This window comes from Lithobates pipiens, unplaced genomic scaffold, assembly GCF_037356315.1.
Source record: "Lithobates pipiens isolate NorthernLeopardFrog02 unplaced genomic scaffold, aLitPip1_a1.2 Scaffold_3, whole genome shotgun sequence".
In the NCBI taxonomy this organism is placed as follows: Eukaryota; Metazoa; Chordata; class Amphibia; order Anura; family Ranidae; genus Lithobates; species Lithobates pipiens.
This window is the reverse complement of record NW_027507790.1, coordinates 57,734,782-57,756,316: the sequence shown is the minus strand read 5'-3', so window position 1 is coordinate 57,756,316 and position 21,535 is coordinate 57,734,782.

Here is a 21,535-nt window from a genome sequence, read left to right as displayed (position 1 = left end):
TCCCTACCCTGTTCATGGACTGGGCTTCGGACAAAGCAAGAACCCCAACACCGAGCCCCCATATAACATGAACTCTACAACGAATATGTCTTCAAAATGGTTGGTTGGTCAGAATGAACTAACCGAACGCACTGAAGAACAGCAAGGCACACTGAAAAACAGATACAAACTGACTACATGCACTGAAAACCAGATACAAACCCACAAGCACAAACTGAACAGCAGTAAAACGATCGGCATAAGCACGAGTCTAAAAAGCGCGAATCGTCTCTCACCAAACTTCTACTAACAGGAGATAAACACAAGATTAGCAGAAGGAGCTCAAAGGGTGGCACACTGGCTATTGAACTTATCTTTTATAGTCCCGTTGTACTTGTTGTACATCACTGCGTTCTTCCGCGATGGAATTTGGTGTGACCGCGTGTATGCAAGGCAGCTTGAGCGGAATCCCGTCGGAAAAAACCATCATAGCTTTTTCTGACCAAAATTCTGATCGTGTGTACACGGCATTACTGACACACCCAGAGAACCTGCATTGCATTTTTCAAACTCTTACCTATAGTTTATTTTCATATTTCAGTCCTTTGAAGCATATATAGAACATCTAAAGTATTTATTGTTTTTAGATTGACATTTTGATACTTAGTTACTAACAATTTGAATATACAGTAGCAACGATCTCCATCATTACATACATGCAGCCCTACAGTCCCAATGTTTTAAAAATGTTTCTACTAGTGCATTATAGCGCTTTTAGCTGTTTGGAAATGGCATAAAACTAGTGTCATACTACAAACAGACATAATAATGTATTATATAATAGCTTGATGAGCATATTTTAATCTTTTAGTTTAGTTTTGGTTTTCTAAACATTATTTTAAAATATCATAGATTTTTAAATATTTTACATTTCACAACAAGCACATTACACGGTTAATTATGATTAACTGTATATGCATGTTTTTTATGCAAAATGTATTACCTTATATGTTACATGATTATTTTACACTTTGCTGCCCACTATAAGTTCGTTTTTTTTCATGATTTGTGGTAAAAAAGAATCTTTCCTAAATATTTTTTACATAACTTTTATGATTTATTTTTAATTCAATATTAATTGGATTTTAAAAATGTTGTGCCATTAATTTTAGTGAGCCTTAAAGTGTATTTAAATCCAAAAGCAAAAAAGTTTAATATATCACAGCTTACCAATCACCGGACATTGTCACTTCCTTCCTGCCCAGGCCATTTTTCAGATTTTAGCGCTGTCACAATCTGAATGACAATTACTCTGGCATGCAACAAATTAAATTTTTATAATCTATTTAAGACAGATAGAACTTTTGTTTAGTGGGTATTTAATTACCTCTGTTTTTTTTTTGCAACTATATAAATAAATTAAAAAACAAAACACAAATTAAAAAAACACAGTTTTCTTTGTTTTTGTTATAAATTTTTGCAAATAAATAATCTTTCTTCATACATTTGATGCATAGCGGGGGGCATAATCCAAGGAGCACCTTTGGACTTTCAAGGAGCATAAATTACACATCTAATTTCCTGACTACCTATCATATTTCTTGAGTCCTTGAAGTACCAAGACAGAAGAAAGGCTCACAAAATAACCCCATTTTGGAAAGCAAAGACTCCAATGTCCTATTTTGCTACAAGTTTTTGGAAAACGCAGGAAAGAAAACAAAAATGTATTTATTTATACAGTGTTTTCAATTAATAAGATAGTTGTAACACACAGCATAGGCACACAGCATAGGCATATTTAGAATTACACCCCACAACATATTCTAGTACTCCCTCCGAGTGCGGTAATATCACATAAGTGAGACTTTTTCACAGCCCAACCACATAGTGAGGTCAAAAATCCAGGAATTCCAGGGGCATAATTATGCATCTAATTTCCTGGCTACCTATCACAGGTAGTTTATTTAAAATTCACCTATGATAAAAATGATAGATCTTTCATTTCTTTGTAGGTGGGCAAACTTACAAAATCTGCAAGGGATCTGCAGGGGATCAAATAATTATTTTCCCCCACTGTATAAGGAATATGAAATGTTGGAGCAACAAACACTTTAATGCCCCTATAACATTTGTTCTGCTGTCTGTGCCCCTGTTATGAAGATTTCATCTCACTTTCTATCCCTGTGACTATTTATTGGATTTTGAAAATTGTGGGTTGTCGTAGAAACAAGGATTGGTGATAAAGCTTCAGTGGAGACACCATTTTCCCATGATAACTCTTATGCACCATACACACGGTCAGATGGAAAATGTGCAATTGGATCATGTTGTCGGAAAATCTAACCATGTGTGGGCTCCTTCAGACTTTTTCCGTCAGATTTTTCCGACGCACAAAGTTTGAGAGCAGGATCTAAATTTTTTCGACAACAAAATCTGATCGTATAAATTCCGACCGTGTGTAGACAATTCCGACGGACAAAGTGCCACGCATGCTCAGAATAAACTAAGAGACAAAAGTTATTGGCTACTGGCCATGTGTATGGGGCATTACAGGAGTGATTTTCCCTTCTTAGGAGTAGATTTTCTCTCACTTCCTGTTGTCTCCCTCCATTTGTAAATATGAGCTAAATGTAACTTGGGGATTGCCTGTATATTGGGTATTGTATCTTGTGTATAGAAGAAATCAACCAATTGTATCCAAACCAATGTATTATAAAAAACATAAACCTCCATATAGTGTAAAACCATAAAAAAATGTATTCACATAAAAATATATTGCACTTACAGCATCAAGACAAACCCGTCCTTCCGGGACATGAATGGAGAGACACGAGGGGATGTCAGCGCGACGCTCCGCCCTACGCCTTTTGTAAAAGAATTACGTCGCCCAGTACTGTAATGGTTGCATCTATACAAATGGTCAGTGAAAGGTTATGTTAAGCATCCATCTTGTTTCTGTCAGCCATCTTAATATTCACAAACTTCCATTTTACAATATGTACAGTTTGAATACCCCTTTAACTTCTCAGATAACTGTCTCAACATGAGATTCTTCTAACTCATTTGTTCTCACACACTTATGTAAAACTTTCACAAATGATCTCAGCATTCCTTCAGCTACTGTAGAACAATGAACAAAAGCTTCTTGTCTTAACCAGCTGTAATTGTCTTAACATCTACTGCGCATGTCTTATTCTGTGTGACGTGTAAATTGTTATAGGAATTGCTTTGTGATAACTCAATACAATTGGTTCTCGAAAGGACAGCATCATGTGAGCGTTGTTCCTTTGTTCTTTGAGAACTGATTGCGGATATATCTGAAATTATACAATACGTTGGATCTGAGGTCTGAGAGGTTGACGGGACCACCCTAGACACAGGATTAACCCTTTCAGCACTGGGGGCTCGTCCACGTATTGGAAGGCTACTTTTAACGGATTTGGTAAGGTAATTCTATTCTTATTGAGTGAAATTTACTTGCCAGGATCCAGGTGTCTGGCTTCCATCCCACAGAGATTGCTGTTGGGTTATAGAACCTCTCATAAGTATAGATAAAAGTTGACCGGTCATGAACTTAAGGGTCATATGAATTTACAGAGTACTCTAGAGCTTTTAGTTCTGTTTGGCACAGAGCTGCTGACTGACGATCAATGTATTGTGTAAACTCTGTGTATGATTGTATAACTGCTTTGCTTTAAATGTATCACGCTAGATGAATTGCGTTGAGTGTGTGTGAACTGCTATTTTGTTTTCAAGAACCAAAAGGCATACTTGGTGAGTGGTATTCCCAGAGGTTATGAAGCTACAATTTGGGTAAAGCTTTTTTGTGAAAGGTAAACTGATTAATGTGCATTGTAAAGTTAATTTCATAGGTGGTTTAATATTGTCTGAAACAAAACAGCAGCTCGATAAGTAAGATTGTGCGTTTATTGTATGTCCGAAATACTCTTGAACTTGTTCCAAATTTATTCTGTTAAAGATCTTGAAGTGATTGTAGCCATATTAGTATAGAAAAGTAAAAAAGTATCATGGACAGTACTACATTTTTTTGTTAAAGGAATCTAAGTTGAGGTATTGTCTGAACCGCTAGGTGGCAGTCAAGCACTGTAAATTGTTTTGTTTTCATAGGAAAATGGAATGTACATCACTGCCTAGTTAACCCTTGGGTGGATCATATGGCAGGATGGACAGAAAGCTGGTTTGGGTATTCTGCCAACTATGGATCCATTATTGATCCAGACTTTCCTGAGTAATCTCAAACCCGATTTAGTGGTCCCAGTCAAACAAATGATTACTGAATGGTCAACACTTTCTAGAACTGACTTTGGCAAAGTACTTTCACAGAAAGATGCAGCAGGTTGTTTTGATATACCAAAGCCGTCGCCTGTCAGCACACAAAATTTCCAAGGGAATATGAAGGGAAACTTTAGAGGCAGCGGAAAAGGTAGAGGCAGATTTAAACGTAGGAATGGAAGAGGGATGAGTCGCTCTAGAAACAGTGGATGTTTCAATTGCGGTGCTAAGGATCACTGGGTGAGTCAGTGTCCTCACCCCACCCCTTCTCAGACTCCAGACTCCAGCTCTGCCCCTAAAAAGACACAACAACCACAGGCATCCATCCAACAAGGTCCAACATTTCCAATCAAATGGGGAAATCAACAACAATGATGGGGCCCGGAGGGTAGTGTCCCAGCTTTTCCTTTTGTCTCGGATGATTTCACTGACAGTCCAATGGTTGTTATTTCAATAAATGGGAGACTCCTTCCCTATCTCGTTGATAGCAAGGCCACTAGGAGCACTATTTGTGAAGATCATTTCAAAGGCAAATGGGAACCAGCGGAACCCTCTTTGGGAATTAATGGGATACTGACAAAAACATGTAGGACCCCACCCCTACCAATAGAAGATGATGAAGGGTACACCATATGCACACATTCTTTTAGGATAATACCAAGGTGCCCTGTAAAGTTGTTGGGAAGAGACTTGTTTGGGCCACTAGGAATCACAATTAGAACCAACTCAGAAGGAGGTCTAGACATTTCCTCAGATAAAATCGCTATGCATGCAAACCAGGCTTATTGATGCTCTTACAACAAAATAGTGAAGAAGATTTTGAGTATATAGACCCCCAGGTCTGGTCTACATCAGATCTGGATGTAGGACTTATTTCATGCACACCATACAAGGCCACTCTCAAAGTAGGTGCATTTCCTATCTATCACAAACAATATCCACTCTCTAAAGAAAAGATGGCTGGCATAGTGCCAATGGTGAAAAAGTTTCTGCAGGATGCAATCCTGGAGGAAATTATTTCTCCATACAACACACCTATTAATCCTGTAAAGAAGCCAGATGGCTCCTTCAGATTTGTACAGGACTTGAGGGCCATAAATGACTTCATAGTCCCAATAGCACCCATTATACCTGATGTTCCATCACTACTGTCCTCCATTCCAACAGCCAAATGTTTTACTGTGATTGATTTAAAGAATGCTTTTTTCTCTGTCCTTGTGGACAAGAAGACACGGCTACTCTTTGCTTTTAAAATGTCGATTGACCAACACAATTCATAGTCATATTCATAGTCATAGTTAGTAAGATTGAATAAAGACACCAGTCCATCCAGTTCAACCTGAGTGAGAGTCTACAATTGTCCCTGTGCATTGCACACTCACATTGGTCTCTTCCCTCAAGAAGCCCACAATCCAAGGTCCCCATTCATATACTAGGGCCAATTTTGGACAGAAGGCAATTAACCTACCTGCATGTCTTTGGATTGTGGGAGGAAACCGGAGTACCTGGAGGAAACCCACGCAGGCACAGGGAGAACATGCAAACTCCAGGCAGGTAGTGTCGTGATTGGGATTCGAACCAGCGACCCTTCTTAATGCTAGGTGAGAGTGCTAACCACTACACCACCCTCAGGCCTTGGACTGCCCCTCATGGTTCTGTACTGTTGCAATATGTTGATGATCTTTTGATTTGTAGTTCTTCAGAGGAGGACTGCCGAGCTGATAGCCTATCCTTATTGAAATGGTTACATACATGTGGTCACAAAGCGTCTAAGAAAAAATTACAATGCTGTAAACAGGAGGTTGAGTACCTAGGGTTTGTGCTGTCTCCGGGAGTTAGGAAAGTCAGTCACAAAAGAGCTGCCGCTATAGTGGGTCTGCCCTGCCCACTTACCAAGAAAGACCTGCTAACCTTTCTTGGAATGATTGGTTACTGCCACGAATGGATACCTGACTGTTCTTTCTATGACAATAAATTGAGACATGCAACCCTCTCTGAAATGATATTGTAAAATGGTCTGATAAAATGTTAAATGCTTTTGCCATGTTGAAATGTGCAATGGTTACCAGCCCGAACCTCGACCTCCCTGATCTTGGCAAAATGTTTCACTTGTTGGCCAGGGAAAATTGCAGAACCCTGGCAGGAGTACTGGCCCAGGAACATGGTGGGAGACTGTGCCCTATAGCTTTTTTCTCAAAGGTGGTTCCAGTACAGGTGCAAGGCATGCCTGCTTGTTTTAGAGTGTTGGCTTCTTGTGCCGTGGTTGTAGAGATGGTAACACCATTTACCTTGGGCCATAACACTACTTTACACACCTCACATAATGTTACCACACTCCTCAAAACTTTACATACTCTGCATATGTCAGCACAAAGATTGAGTGGGTATGAAGTCATCCTCCTGTCCAATCCAAACCTGAAAATAAAAAGTTCAAACATAAACTCTGGCTCAGCTCAAATTTTGAATGCCTTATTAGGTCCTGAAGGAGAACAGGATGACTTACCACCACCTCATGACTCTACACAATCAATACATCAGGACACTTCACCTAGAGCAGACATGCTTTCAGTACCAATTCCTACTGTACAAACAGTTTTTGTTGATGGCTCTTGCAGCAGACCAAGTGATAATGTCTATCACATGGGATATGCTGTAGTCCAACTGCCGGATACTCTCCTCGAGGCCAATCCAATACCCTATCAGTCTGCACAAGCTGCTGAATTGATAGCATTAACCCGTGCATGGCAGCTGTTTGCAGGAAAAGAGGTAAACATTTACACCGATTCCAGGTATGCTCATGGTGTGGTCTGGGACCATGTTGTAATATGGCTTTGCAGGGGATATGTGACAGCAGATGGAAAGAGCATCTCACACTCTGACCTAGTCACAGCATTACTAGATGCAATTCAGTTGCCTTCAAAACTAGCTATCATGCACTGTAAGGCACATACAGGCCAAATGACTGATATAGCCAAAGGTAATGCACTAGCTGACAGAATAGCCAAAGAAGCTGCATCTACGCAAAAGGCAGACATTCAAATGCCCATGCTAACACCTCAGCCATGTTCCTTGAAAGAGACACATTGGCTCACGGAACTGCAGGCTTTTGCCACCCCTGATGATATTGCGCAATGGAACTGTGATGGGATGGTACAGAAGGATCCTAAAACAGAATTAATCTGCAAAGAGGGGAAACCGTGTATTCCTGTTGCTAGAGCCCCCCTGTTCATTGCACAATACCATGGACTGGGTCACAAGGGCTGGCAGGCCACATGTGAACTCCTAGATGCAGATTTTTTCATTGCAGAATTACCTAATCTAGTCAAAGCTTTTTTACGGAGATGTGTCACTTGCATTAGGAACAATCCAACAAACCCAAAGAAATCAAAGCATGAACATCTTGAGTACCCAACAACACCGTTTACCCATTTACAGATAGACTTTACACATATGCCCAAAGAAGGAAAGAAACAACAATACCTTTTGGTCATAGTGGAAATGATGTCACGATGGCCAGAAATCTTTGTCACCAACAATGAAAACGCACAAACTGTAGTGAAGATCCTCACACAGGAAATGATTCCTAGATGGGGATGTCCATTGCAAATAAATTCAGACAATGGCCCAGCTTTCACACCTAAATCTGCCAAGATCTTGTAAAAGTACTAAAAATCGACTGGAAATTTCACCTCCCCTACCATCCACAGAGTTCAGGGATTGTAGAGAGAATGAATAGAACAATTAAAGACAGGATAAGGAAAGCTACAGGTGGGAATTTTGGCAAATGGAAAAAAGTTGCCCCAGCTGTATTAGCTGAAATCAGAATGACCCTTCACAGTGGGTTATTCCCCCTTTGAGGTACTCATGGGTAGGCCATTCCCCACACCATGGGCTAATCATCCTTGGATGGTGGAGAAAGGTGATTTCAAACAAATACAAGAGGAATATGTAAAAAACTGATTTAAACTCTTGATATTGTTGAAAGAAGTGTCGCTTGCACCTCTCCTTCTTCTTCACAGGTACCAACCCCCCCCCCCCCCTTTCCAGGTCGGTGATCAAGTTGTGGTCCAGAGGCTTCAGAAAGGTCAAAAACCACAAGAGGTTCCATTCGAACCAGTCACCAAAGTGGTAGCCTTCACCAGGGCCGCCATCCTTACCAAGGAAAGTCCTACCTGGATCCATGCCAGCAGAATAAAGAAGGTTGATCTAAGCGCAGGAATTGAAGAAAGGCTCAAAAGAGATGAAGCCGGTGTTTTATTGTCCTCAAAAGACAAGCACAGAAATAAAGGACAGTGATGTCACTCATATTTCACCACAGACTTCTGGGAAAGCCTTCTGCCTTCTAGTGATGTTTCTACTTCTGATCTTTGTCCCAGTGTGGATATTAACTAACTGTATCTATCATCCTGATGACTTAGGAACTTTGAAACTCATATGTGGTAAAAAGCGAAATACACACCAACCATACTGACTTTCACCTCAGAAATCGCAGTAAAAAAGATGTCTCTAATGAATTGATCAAAGAAACACGTTTTTCTGGAAAAATGTTACTGTTAAAATTGAAATATGTTTTTGCTGGAAAGTCAGGATATGAAAAATTCTGGATTTGTAGTAAGTTACACCCAAAAAACTGCTAAGATCCCACTTTTAGCTGTCCCTCTAAACCTCAAGTCATTATTGGAAAATACTCTAGTCTTAAGTATTAAGTCTCAGAAGGGTACCGCAATCAGAGTATTATGTTTTACTCTTTAGGAAGGACACACAAACCCAAGTGGTGTGTATAGTTAGGCAATACATCCAACGGAATAGGTATGTGTTTCAAGTCAGTATTTAACATTTCAAAGGGTATTCCCTTCCACACCAGTGATTTTATCAGAGGTCATATGTGTAGTTAAAAAAAAATCAATCCCTTAACAACACCATTAGTGAACTTTCTACATACAGGAACACAACCTCTGGGATACTTGTGAGCAAACGTGTTAGTGCTGCATTTGTGGGTGAAGCTGAGCCCCAAAGTAGTTTTCTGAGAAGTTTTTCATTGGGAAACAATACATACATATGCTGTGGTAAAATGTGTTACCCATGGATCCCCACAAGAGTGAAAGGATGGTGTTATTTAGCACAATTGGTACCTGTCAAGTCAGCCCTGGGCCAGAATCAGGAACATCACATACACGTTACTTCAAGTCCAGTACATAGGTTAACTTATAAATACAAGAGAGAAAACCCACCTATGTTTTCTACTTCAGAAAAGTCATGGGCATGGTTTCCATCCTGGACAGGATGGCGCATAACCATGATGGACAAATTAAATAACTACACTAGTCTAATAAATGATGTTATGGAACAAAAACTCCCAAGATATAGGACTACTCAATGTCAAGCTCAAAACAACTAGAGTTACACAAATTGGCTATTGAAAGCATGAGTGCACCTCTGACAGGTTTATGTGAAATGACCCAAGATTATGAATGTTGTACATGGTTTCACAATACCAGCCTGGATATCCCAGACTACTATGACATTATTAATCAACACCGAACACAGGTAAATTAATTAATGAAACAAGCAAGGGACATAGGTAATTATGGATGGACCCCCTTTTCTCGTTTGGGTTTAGGTGGAATGTTTTCATGGTTAACCACTTCAGCCCCGGACCAATTAACAGCCTAAGGACCAGAGGTCTTTTTACAATTTCGCACTGCACTGCTTTAACTGGTAATTGCGCGGTCATGCAATGTTATACCCAAACGAAATTTGCGTCCTTTTCTTCCCACAAATAGAGCTTTCTTTTGATGGTATTTGATTGCCTCTGCGATTTTTATTTTTTGCGATATAAATGGAAAAAGACCGAAAATTTTGAGAAAAAATTATATTTTCTACTTTTTGTTATAAGAAAAATCGAATAAACTAAATTTTAGTCATACATTTAGGGCAAAATTTATTCAGCCACATGTCTTCAGTAAAAAAAATGTCAATAAGCGTATATTTATTGGTTTGCGCAAAAGTTATAGCGTCTACAAACTAGAGTACATTTTCTGGAATTTACACAGCTTTTAATTTACGACTGCCTATCTCATTTCTTGAGGTGCTAAAATGGCAGGGCAGTACAAACCCCCCCCCCCCCAAATGACCCCATTTTGGAAAGTAGACACCCCAAGGAAGTTGTGGAGAGGCATGTTGAGCCCAGTGAATATATTTTTTTTTTTCCCAAGTGATTGAATAATGACACAAAAAAAAAAAAGTTTACAAAAAGTTGTCACTAAATGATATATTGCTCACACATGCCATAGTTATATGTGGATTTGCACCCCAAAATATATTCTGCTGCTTCTCCTGAGTACAGGGATACCACATATGTGGGACTTTTTGGGAGTCTAGCCGCGTACAGGACCCCGAAAACCAATCACTGCCTTCAGGATTTCTAAGGCCGTGTACACACGGGCGGACTGTTCGCCCAACTTAGTCCGCTGAACAGTGTTTCAGCGGACAGTCCGCTCGTGTGTGGGCTTCAGCGGACAGTTTCAGCGGACAGTCTGACGAACAAAGTTTTTTGGAATTTCCGTAAGACAGTCCGCTGAAACTTGGTTTCAGCGGACAGTCCGCTCGTGTGTAGGCTTGTTCGACAAACTAAGTTTCACGCATGCTCAGAAAGGATTTACACGGCGAAGGTTGCATTGCAGTGTATTGGACGTCGAATTTCTCGTCCCGTCGTACGTGCCGTTCACGTCATCGCTCACGCTTTCAGCGGACTGTTCGTTCATCGTGTGTGGTCAAGTCCGTTCATGCAAATTTTGAGTGGACTGTTTGTCGGATTGTTTGACGAACAAAGTTGGGCGAACAGTCCGCCCGTGTGTACGCGGCCTAAGGGTGCAAATTTTTGATTTCACTCCTCACTACCTATCACAGTTTCGAAGGCCATAAAATGCCAAAATAACACAAAACCCCCCCAAATGACCCCATTTTTGAAAGTAGACACCCCATGCTATTTACTGAGAGGCATGTTGAGTCCATGAAATATTTTATATTTTGCCACAAGTTGCAGGAATTTTACAATTTTTTATTTTTTTTTGCACAAAGTTGTCACTAAATGATATATTGCTCACACATGCTATGGGCATAAGTCAAATTACACCCCAAAATATATTCTGCTGCTTATCCTGAGTACGGGGATACCACATGTGGGGGACTTTTTGGGAGCCTAGCCACGTACCGGACCCCGAAAACCAAGCACTGCCTTCCGGATTTAAATATAAAATGCTACCAAAAAAAACTGTTAGCGATCGCAGGGATCAGGCCTGACTCTGCGATCGCTGCAGTTATGTGTTTAGTGTTTTGTAAGTGACAGTGATTGATCGATACTGCACTTGGGTGGGCTGGGTAGAGGGGCAAAACGCAGGTGCCAGCAGGTATCTGGGCTGATCCCACTAACAATGCATTTTTTTGGAACCCTAAACTGCTGGGGATGCTAGTATAGATCTGATCAGATCAGATATTGATCTGTTCAGATTCTATACCACTACAGGAGGTTTATGCTTTGCGTGTGGGTGTTAGCGGTACTGGCACTAACCTAGCGCTGCCTGGGGCGACGCAGATCCTGACCCTAAAACCTAATTGATATCACCCGCCGGGTGATCAGGGGGTTAAACCTTTATTGGGTAATAAATGGTGGATGCCCTGATGGTATAAAAAGCAAACTAACCAGAGTCACCCGTAACACTTATACGGTGATCACTGGTGAAAGGGTTAACTAGGGGCAATCAGGGGGTTCAAATTTTTATTTGGTAGTATATGGGGGTCCCTGGCGCTATATAAAAACCTGACGGGGAACCTAAATAACTAACTGGCTAACCAGCGTCACCAGTGACACTTATACTGTGATCGCTGGTGAAAGGGTTAACTAGGGGCAATCAGGGGGTTAAAACCATTATTGGGTAGTATATGGGGGTACCTAGCGCTATAAAAACCTGGCGGTGAACCTAAAAAAATAACTAGCTACCTAGCGACACTAGTGACACTAATGCAGCGATCAGAAAAATGATCGCTTAGTGACACTGGCAAAAGGGGGTGAAAGGGTTAACTAGGGGCAATCAGGGGGTTAAAACCATTATTGGGTAGTATATCGGGGTACCTAGCGCTATAAAAACTTTGCGGTGAACCTAAAAAAATAACTAGCTACCTAGCGAAACTAGCGACACTAATGCAGTGATCAGAAAAATGATCGCTTAGTGACACTGGCAAAATGGGGTGAAAGGGTTAACTAGGGGCAATCAGGGGGTTAAAACCATTATTGGGTAGTATATCGGGGTACCTAGCGCTATAAAAACCTGGCGGTGAACCTAAAAAAATAACTAGCTACCTAGCGACACTAGCGACACTAATGCAACGATCAGAAAAATGATCGCTTAGTGACACTGGCAAAAGGGGGTGAAAGGGTTAACTCTAGGAGCAATCAGGGGGTTAAACCTTTATTGGGGGTGGTAGGGGGCTACCCTGGACCTAACACTAACTGCCCTGACAGTTTTTACTTTTACAACTGACACTGAATGCAGTGATCAGTAAATAAATGATCACTGTGACTGGGGGGGGGGGGGGATCAGGGGGGTTTGTGTGCTTGTGTGTGCCTACATGTCAGTGTAGTGTTCGTGCAAACTTACTTTCTGTCTTCTCCTCGTAGTCCGGTCAAAAAGACCGCTCCGAGGAGAATGACATCACTTCCTCCCTGCCTGTGTTTACTATACACAGAGGGAGGAAGCTTCTCATTCGCCAGGAGCGATCAAGAGGGGATGGCCAGAAACCAACGGCCATCCCCTCATCTTGGATCGCTCCTGAAGCGAAACGGACCACCGTATCCAGCGGGAGGGGGTCCGATCGGACCCCCCACCCGCTGGAAGGCAAGCACGTACATGTACGTGCTTGTGCCTGCCGGTGCCATTGCGATGACCTACAATGGCAATACGACGGTCCTTAAGTGGTTAAAGGACATAGTGGTTATGATTAACATAGTACTATTGTTAGGATTGATAGGCTACCTGATTTTCAAGCGTATTCTACTTTGTATTAACAAATGCACTACACAAGACCAACCTTCTCATGCATATACACAATATCTGCAGCTTTATGTAAATGAATATAACAAAGGTAGCAAGAACCGTAGATTTCAGGAGGCTGCGGATCTGTAGAAAGTCATTCCATGACTTTAAGAGGGGGTTGAAAGGTTATGTTAACCACTTGCCGACTGCCGCACGACGATGTACGTCGACAGAATGGCACGGGCAGGCATAAGGGCTTACATGTACGTCCTTGCCTGCGGATCGGGCCCCCGCCCGGTGCCTGCGGCGGTCGGTATTCGTTCGGGAGCGATCCCGGACGAGGGGACGGCCATTCATTCATGGCCACCCCCTCGCGATCGCTCCCGACGAATGAAAATGCTCGGTGACATCACTTCCTCTCCTGTAATGTAAACACAGGCAGAGGAAGTGATGTAATCTCTCCTCGTGTCGGTCTTTTTCGTTCCGGCACCGAGGAGAGAGGATCGTGAGTTGCACCTAACACTACACTAACAGTAGAACACGCCAGGCACACTTTTCACCCCCCTGATCACCCCCCAATCACCCCCCAATCACCCCTTCCCCCCCCCAGTCACAGTGACACCAATTGCATATTTTTTTATTTTTCTTTTTTTTTTTTTTTTGCATTGGTGTCATTTGTGACTGTAATAACTGTTAGGGCAGTTAGGGCTAGCCCCCTTTAGCTCTAGGGTGCCCCCCTAACCCCCCCAATAAAGGTTTAACCCCGTGATCACCCCCCGTTGCCAGTGTCACTAATAAGCGATCGTTTTTCTGATCACTGTATTAGTGTCACAGGTGACGCTAGTTAGGCAGGTAGGTATTTAGGTTCGCTGCAGCTTTTTATAGCGTCAGGGACCCCCATATACTACCGCATAGCCCCCTGATTGCCCCCCAGTTAACCCTTTCACCAGTGATCACCATATAACTGTTACAGGTGACGTTGGTTGGTTAGTTATTTTTTTTTGTTTCAGGGCACCCGCCATTTATTACCTAATAAAGGTTTAACCCCCTGATCACCCGGCGGGTGATATAAGTTTGAGGGTCAGATAAGGCCTGCGTCGCTCCAGCGTCAGGTTAGTGCCAGTACCGCTAACACCCACGCGCAAAGCATACACCTCCCTTAGTAATATAGTATCTGATCAGATCTATATTAGCGTTGCCAGCATTTTAGGTTTCCCAAAACGCATTGTTAGCGGGATCAGCCCAGATACCTGCTAGCACCTGCGTTTAGCCCCTCCGCCAAGCCCAGCCCAGCCCACCCAAGTGCAGTATCGATCGATCACTGTCACTTACAAAACACAACACACATAACTGCAGCGTTCGCAGAGTCAGGCTTGATCCCTGCAATCGCTAACAGTTTTTTTTGTAGCGTTTTGAAACAGTCGCTGACAGGCTAGGTGCTTTTTTACCTGTGAGTCTCACTAGTGTACCCCTAAATTTAGAGCCCAAAATGGCAAAGCGAAGGTACACTAGTGAAGAGGCCTACACGTTTCTGAGCATGACAGATAGTGAAGAGGACGTCACTCATCTGTCAGATTCAGGCTCAGAATACGATCCTGTAGAGGACAGCGGCTCCATGACAGATAGCTCTGACGACGGAGATGAGGCCTCTGTTAGGGACAGGTGTGCCCGATCCCGAATGTATTCTGTTGTTGAGGTGCATAAACCGCAGGCCACTCGTATGGAGCAGAGACGTACTAGAGCCGCTCATCCTTCTGGTGAACTGGCAAGCACCAGCGGCCTAGTACACCCTGGACCTACATCCAGCACTGCAGTAACACGTGGTGACGTGGCGAGTCCCATAAGTGCAGTTCAAGCTGGCGAGGTGGCAAGCACAAGTAGTGTCCCGCTGCCACCAAGAAGAAGACAAAGACAGGCCCGTCGTACCCATAGTGCCCTTCCTGCAGAATTCGCCAATCCTATTTGGGTGCCCACCACTTCTGCAGAACCCGTACTTCCCCCATTCACTGGCCAACCTGGCATTAACGTGGAAACAGTTGATTTTACGACACTTGACTTTTACTCACTGTTTTTCACCGAAGATCTCTATAGATCTATTGTGGACCAAACCAATTTGTACGCTGCTCAACACATCGCCACTATTCCCCAGTCCGCCCTTGCCAGACAATGGAAACCAGTTACGGTTTCCGAATTTAAAATCTTTCTGGGCCTCTCCCTCAACATGGGCATAACCAAAAAGAGTGACTTGCGGTCATATTGGTCCACTGACCCAATTCACCATATGCGCGTGTTCTCTGCTTCCATGTCCAGGGCACGATACGAGCAGATTTTGCGGTTCATGCACTTCAGCGACAATGAACTCTGTCGTCCTCGTGGAGACCCTGAATACGATCGGCTCTACAAAATTCTGCCCCTCATAAACCACTTCAACCAACGTTTTGCAGACTTGTTTACTCCCGATCAAGTTGTCTGCGTTGATGAGTCCCTGATTACGTTTTCTGGTCGCTTGTCATTCAAACAATACGTCCCCAACAAGCGTTCCAGATACGGGGTCAAGATGTATAAGCTCTGTGACAGGGCCACAGGCTATACACGTAGTTTCATGGTTTATGAGGGTAAAGATAGTCACGTAGAGCCGGAGAACTGCCCTGACTACATAGGAAGCGCTGGCAAGATAGTGTGGGACATGGTGTCACCCTTATTCGGAAAGGGGTACCACTTGTACGTGGACAATTATTACACAAGCGTGCCACTGTTTAGTCACTTGTTTGATCAGCAGATTGGAGCATGTGGCACCGTGCGACCTAATCGCCGGGGCTTTCCCCAGCGGCTTGTAGAGTCCCGTCTTAGGCTGGGGGTGAGAGCCTGCTTGCGCAGTAATAATTTGCTCGCTATGAAGTGGAGGGATAATAAGAATGTTTTCGTTCTTACCTCCCTTCATGCAGACACGACGGTCCAAATTCCTACGGCGACTGGTATTGTGGAGAAACCCCTCTGTGTCCACAAATATAACCTTAACATGGGAGGGGTGGACCTCAATGACCAGTTGTTGGCGCCGTATCTAGTTGCCCGTAAGTCCAGACGCTGGTACAAAAAAGTGTCTGTTTATTTATTCCAATTGGCTATACTGAATGCTTATGTACTACACAAAGCTTCAGGACGGACTGGATCCTTCCTCAAATTCCAGGAGGATATCGTCAGAGCCCTTCTGTATCCAGGCGGTGCTCCACCTCACCTTCCCCTACCAGATGCAGTAAGCCGGCTGCATGAGAGGCATTATTCTTATGTCCTCCAGAGTACCCCTACCCAACGAGCCCCCCAAAGAAAATGTCATGTCTGCAGAAAGCGCGGATTTAGGCGTGACACCCGTTCTTATTGTCCCCGCTGTCCTGGCAATCCTGGTCTTTGTCAGGGTGAGTGTTTTGAACGCTACCATGAACTAGTTGAGTATTAGCGTAGGGTACAGCATTGCACAGGCTAGGCACACGTTCACAGGGTCTCCCAAGATGCCATCACATTTTGAGAGACCCAAACCGACACAACAGAAGTGTTAAAGTTACATAAAAAAGTGTTAAAAAAAAAAAAAATGTAAAAAAACCAAAAAACCAAAAAAAATATAAAATAAAAAAACCAAAAATAGTTGTCGTTTTATTGTTCTCTCTCTCTCTCTCTATTCTCTCTCTATTGTTCTGCTCCTTTGTACTGTATTCTATTCTGCAATGTTTTATTGTTAACCATTTTTTGTTTTCAGGTACGCCATTCAGCTGTAGCGTGGATTTATTTATCTTGACAGCAACAGCGTTTGCTCCCACGATACGTAAAGCCACGACTCCAGTGCTGTCGGAGGTGATTTCACCACCACAGTTAAAAAAGAGCATATATGCCGAAGCATGGGGGCATAAGGGGTGGAGGAGCGATTTTGCTCCTAATGCCACGTACATACAGTCAAAATTCCGACGGAGGGCTTGCCCGTGGAAAAGTTTGAATGTATGTACGTGGCATAACTTTTTTGCGGGAGGATGCCCCCATGCTTCGGCATATATATATTTTAGGCACAGATTGTGTTAAATGTGTTATTTTTTGCTATTTTTTTTGTATTTGCTTTGCAGGTATGGTACGTCTTACTGTTATACTGTAATGTTACTTTGTTTTATTGTTAACCATCATTTGCTTAGCAGGTACGCCATTCAGTTGCAGCGCGGATTTATTTATCTTGACAGCAACAGCGTTTGCTCCCATGATACATAAAGCCGCGACTCCAGCACTGTCGGGGGTGATTTCACCACCACAGTTAAAAAAGAGCATATATGCCAAGCATGGGGGCATAAGGGGTGGAGGAGCGATCTGCTCCTACCTTTTGCGGGAGGATGCCCCCATGCTTCGGCATATATAAATGGTGCATGTATGCCCACCATTAGAAAGTGGGTGGATGAAGGGTGGTATCTAATGGTGGGCATACCCACCGATCAATATTTTTTTTTCGTTCAGCCCACAGGCTGCATGAAAAAAAAATTACAATAAGCTTCTAAATGTTGTGCATAAAATGCCAGGACAGTTCAAAACCTCCCCAAATGACCCCATTTTAGAAAGTAGACACCCCAAGCTATTTGCTGAGAGGCATGTCGAGTCCATGGAATATTTTATATTTTGACAAAAGTTGTTGAAAAAATACATTATTATTTTTTTTTTTTGCACAAAGTTGTCATTAAATGATATATTGCTCAAACATGCCATGGTTATATGTAAAATTACACCCCAAAATACATTCTGTTGCTTCTCCTGAGTACAGGGATACCACAAGTGTGAGACCTTTTGGGAGCCTAACCGCGTACGGTACCCCAAAATCCAAGCACCACCTTCAGGATTTCTAAGGGTGTAAATTTTTGATTTCATTCCTCACTGCCTATCACAGTTTCGGAGGCCATGGAATGCCCAGATAGCACAAAATCCCCCCAAGTGACCCCATTTTGGAAAGGAGACACCCCAAGCTATTTGCCGAGAGGTATGGTTAGTATTTTGCAGACCTTCATTTTTGTCACAAAGTTTTGAAAATTGAAAAAAAGAAAAAAAATATACATTATTTTTTTTTTCTTCATTTTCAAAAACAAATGAGAGCTGCAAAATACTCACCATGCCTCTCGGCAAATAGCTTGTGGTGTCTACTTTCCAAAATGGGGTCATTTTGGGGGGTTTTGTGCTATTTTGGCATTTTATGGCCTTCAAAACTGTGATAGGTAGTGAGGTGTGAAATCAAATATTTATACCCTTAGAAATCCTGAAGGCGGTTCTTGGTTTTCGGGGCCCTGTAGGCGACTAGGCTCCCAAAAAGTCCCACACATGTGGTATCCCCGTACTCAGGAGAAGCAGCAGAATTTATTTTGGGGTGTCATTTCACATATGCCCCTGGCATGTGTGAGCAATATATCATTTAGTGACAACTTTGTGAAAAAAAAATAAAAAAAAATAAAAGTTTGTACTTTTCCCGCAACTTGTGGCAAAATATAAAATATTCCATGGACTCAACATGCCTCTCAGCAAATAGCTTGGGGTGTCTACTTTCTAAAATGGGGTCATTTGTGGGGGTTTTGTGCCATCTTGGCATTTTATGGCCTTCAAAACTGTAATAGGTAGTGAGGCGTGAAATCAAAAATTTACGCCCTTAGAAAGCCTGAAGGCGGTTCTTGGCTTTCGGGGCCCCGTACGCAGCTAGGCTCCCAAAAAATCCCACACATGTGGTATCCCCGTACTCAGGAGAAGCAGCAGAATTTATTTTGGGGTGTCATTTCACATATGCCCATGGCATGTGTGAGCAATATATCATTTAGTGACAACTTTGTGAAAAAAAAAAAAAAAAAAAAAGTTTGTAATTTTCCTGCAACTTGTGGCAAAATATAAAATATTCCATGGACTCAACATGCCTCTCAGCAAATAGCTTGGGGTGTCTACTTTCTAAAATGGGGTCATTTGGGGGGGTTTTGTGCCATCTTGGCATTTTATGGCCTTCAAAACTGTAATAGGTAGTGAGGCGTGAAATCAAAAATTTACACCCTTAGAAAGCCTGAAGGCGGTGCTTGGTTTTCAGGGCCCCGTACGCGGCTAGGCTCCCAAAAAATCCCACACATGTGGTATCCCCGTACTCAGGAGAAGCAGCAGAATTTATTTTGGGGTGTCATTTCACATATGCCCATGGCATGTGTGAGCAATATATCATTTAGTGACAACTTTGTGAAAAAAAAAAAAAAAAAAAAGATTGTAATTTTCCCGCAACTTGTGGCAAAATATAAAATATTCCATGGACTCAACATGCCTCTCAGCAAATAGCTTGGGGTGTCTACTTTCTAAAATGGGGTCATTTGGGGGGGTTTTGTGCCATCTTGGCATTTTATGGCCTTCAAAACTGTAATAGGTAGTGAGGCGTGAAATGAAAAATTTACGCCCTTAGAAAGCCTGAAGGCGGTGCTTAGTTTTCGGGGCCCCGTACGCGGCTAGGCTCCCAAAAAGTCCCACATATGTGGTATCCCCGTACTCAGGAGAAGCAGCAGAATTTATTTTGGGGTGTCATTTCACATATGCCCATAGCATGTGTGAGCAATATATCATTTAGTGACAACTTTGTGAAAAATTTATAAAGTTTGTAATTTTCCCGCAACTTGTGGCAAAATATAAAATATTCCATGGACTCAACATGCCTCTCAGCAAATAGCTTGGGGTGTCTACTTTCTAAAATGGGGTCATTTGTGGGGGTTTTGTGCCATCTTGGCATTTTATGGCCTTCAAAACTGTGATAGGTAGTGAGGAGTAAAATGACATATGTATGCCCTTAGAAATCCTGAAGGCGGTGCTTGGCTTTAGGGGCCCCGTACGCGGCTAGGCTTCCAAAAAGTCGACCACATGTGGTATCCCCGTACTCAGGAGAAGCAGCAGAATGTATTTTGGGGTACAATTCCACATATAACCATGGCATGTGTGAGCAATATATCATTTAGTGACAACTTTGTGTAAAAAAAAAAAAAAAAAAAATTTTTTGTCATTATTTAATCGCTTGCGGCAAAAAAATAAAATATTCAATGGGCTCAACATGCCTCTTATCAATTTCCTTAGGGTGTCTACTTTCCAAAATGGGGTCATTTGGGGGGGTTTTGTACTGCCCTGCCATTTTACCACCTCAAGAAATGAGATAGGCAGTCATAAACTAAAAGCTGCGTGAATTCCAGAAAATGTACCTTAGTTTGTAGATGTGACAACTTTTGCGCAAACCAATAAATATACAATTATTGACTTTTTTTTTACCAAAGACATGTGGCTGAATACATTTTGGCCTAAATGTATGACTAAAATTGAGTTTATTGGATTTTTATAATAACAAAAAGTAGAAAATATCATTTTTTTTCAAAATTTGCGGTCTTTTTACGTTTATATCGCAAAAAATAAAAATCGCAGAGGCAATCAAATACCATCAAAAGAAAGCTCTATTTGTGGGAAGAAAAGGACGCAAATTTCGTTTGGGTACAACATTGCATGACCGCGCAATTACCAGTTAAAGCAGCGCAGTGCCAAAGTGTAAAAAGACCTCTGGTCATTTACCAGCAAAATGGTCCGGTCTGAAGGTGGTTAAGTATCCATCTCTGTCTGCAATCTTAATATTCACAAACTTCCATTTTACAATATGTACAGTTTGAACACCCCTTTAACTTGTTAGATAACTGTCTCAACATGAGATTCTTGTAATTCATTTGTTTTCACTAGGGATGAGCTTCGTGTTCGAGTCGAACGTACGTTCGAGTCGAACATTGGTCGTTCGGGCATTCGGCGAATTCCGAACGTTTGGGCCATTCGCGGCAAAATTCGTGTGGCCCACAATGCACTACGATGGCGCAGTGCATTGCTGGCTCATGATTGGCCAAGCATGCACTGTGACCCCGCATGCTTGGCCAATCGCAGCGCCAGCAGCGAGGAGAGCCATGATTGGCCACGGGCGTCCTGCCTGTGGCCAATCATAGCTCAGGCTGTGTAATGCACGCCCCACACTATATAAGGCCGCCTTTGAGGCGGCCTCGTGTAGTGTGTTGGCATCTGAAGCAGTGGGTGTTCTGTGTACCTTCAACACAGTTACACACCAATCGTTTTTGGCTGATTTCCTATCTTGCTCTTGTGTAGTGGTTATTGTCTGTGCCCTGACCGCAGTATACACCACTATATTCACCTCACCTATATAGCTAGTGATCTATCTT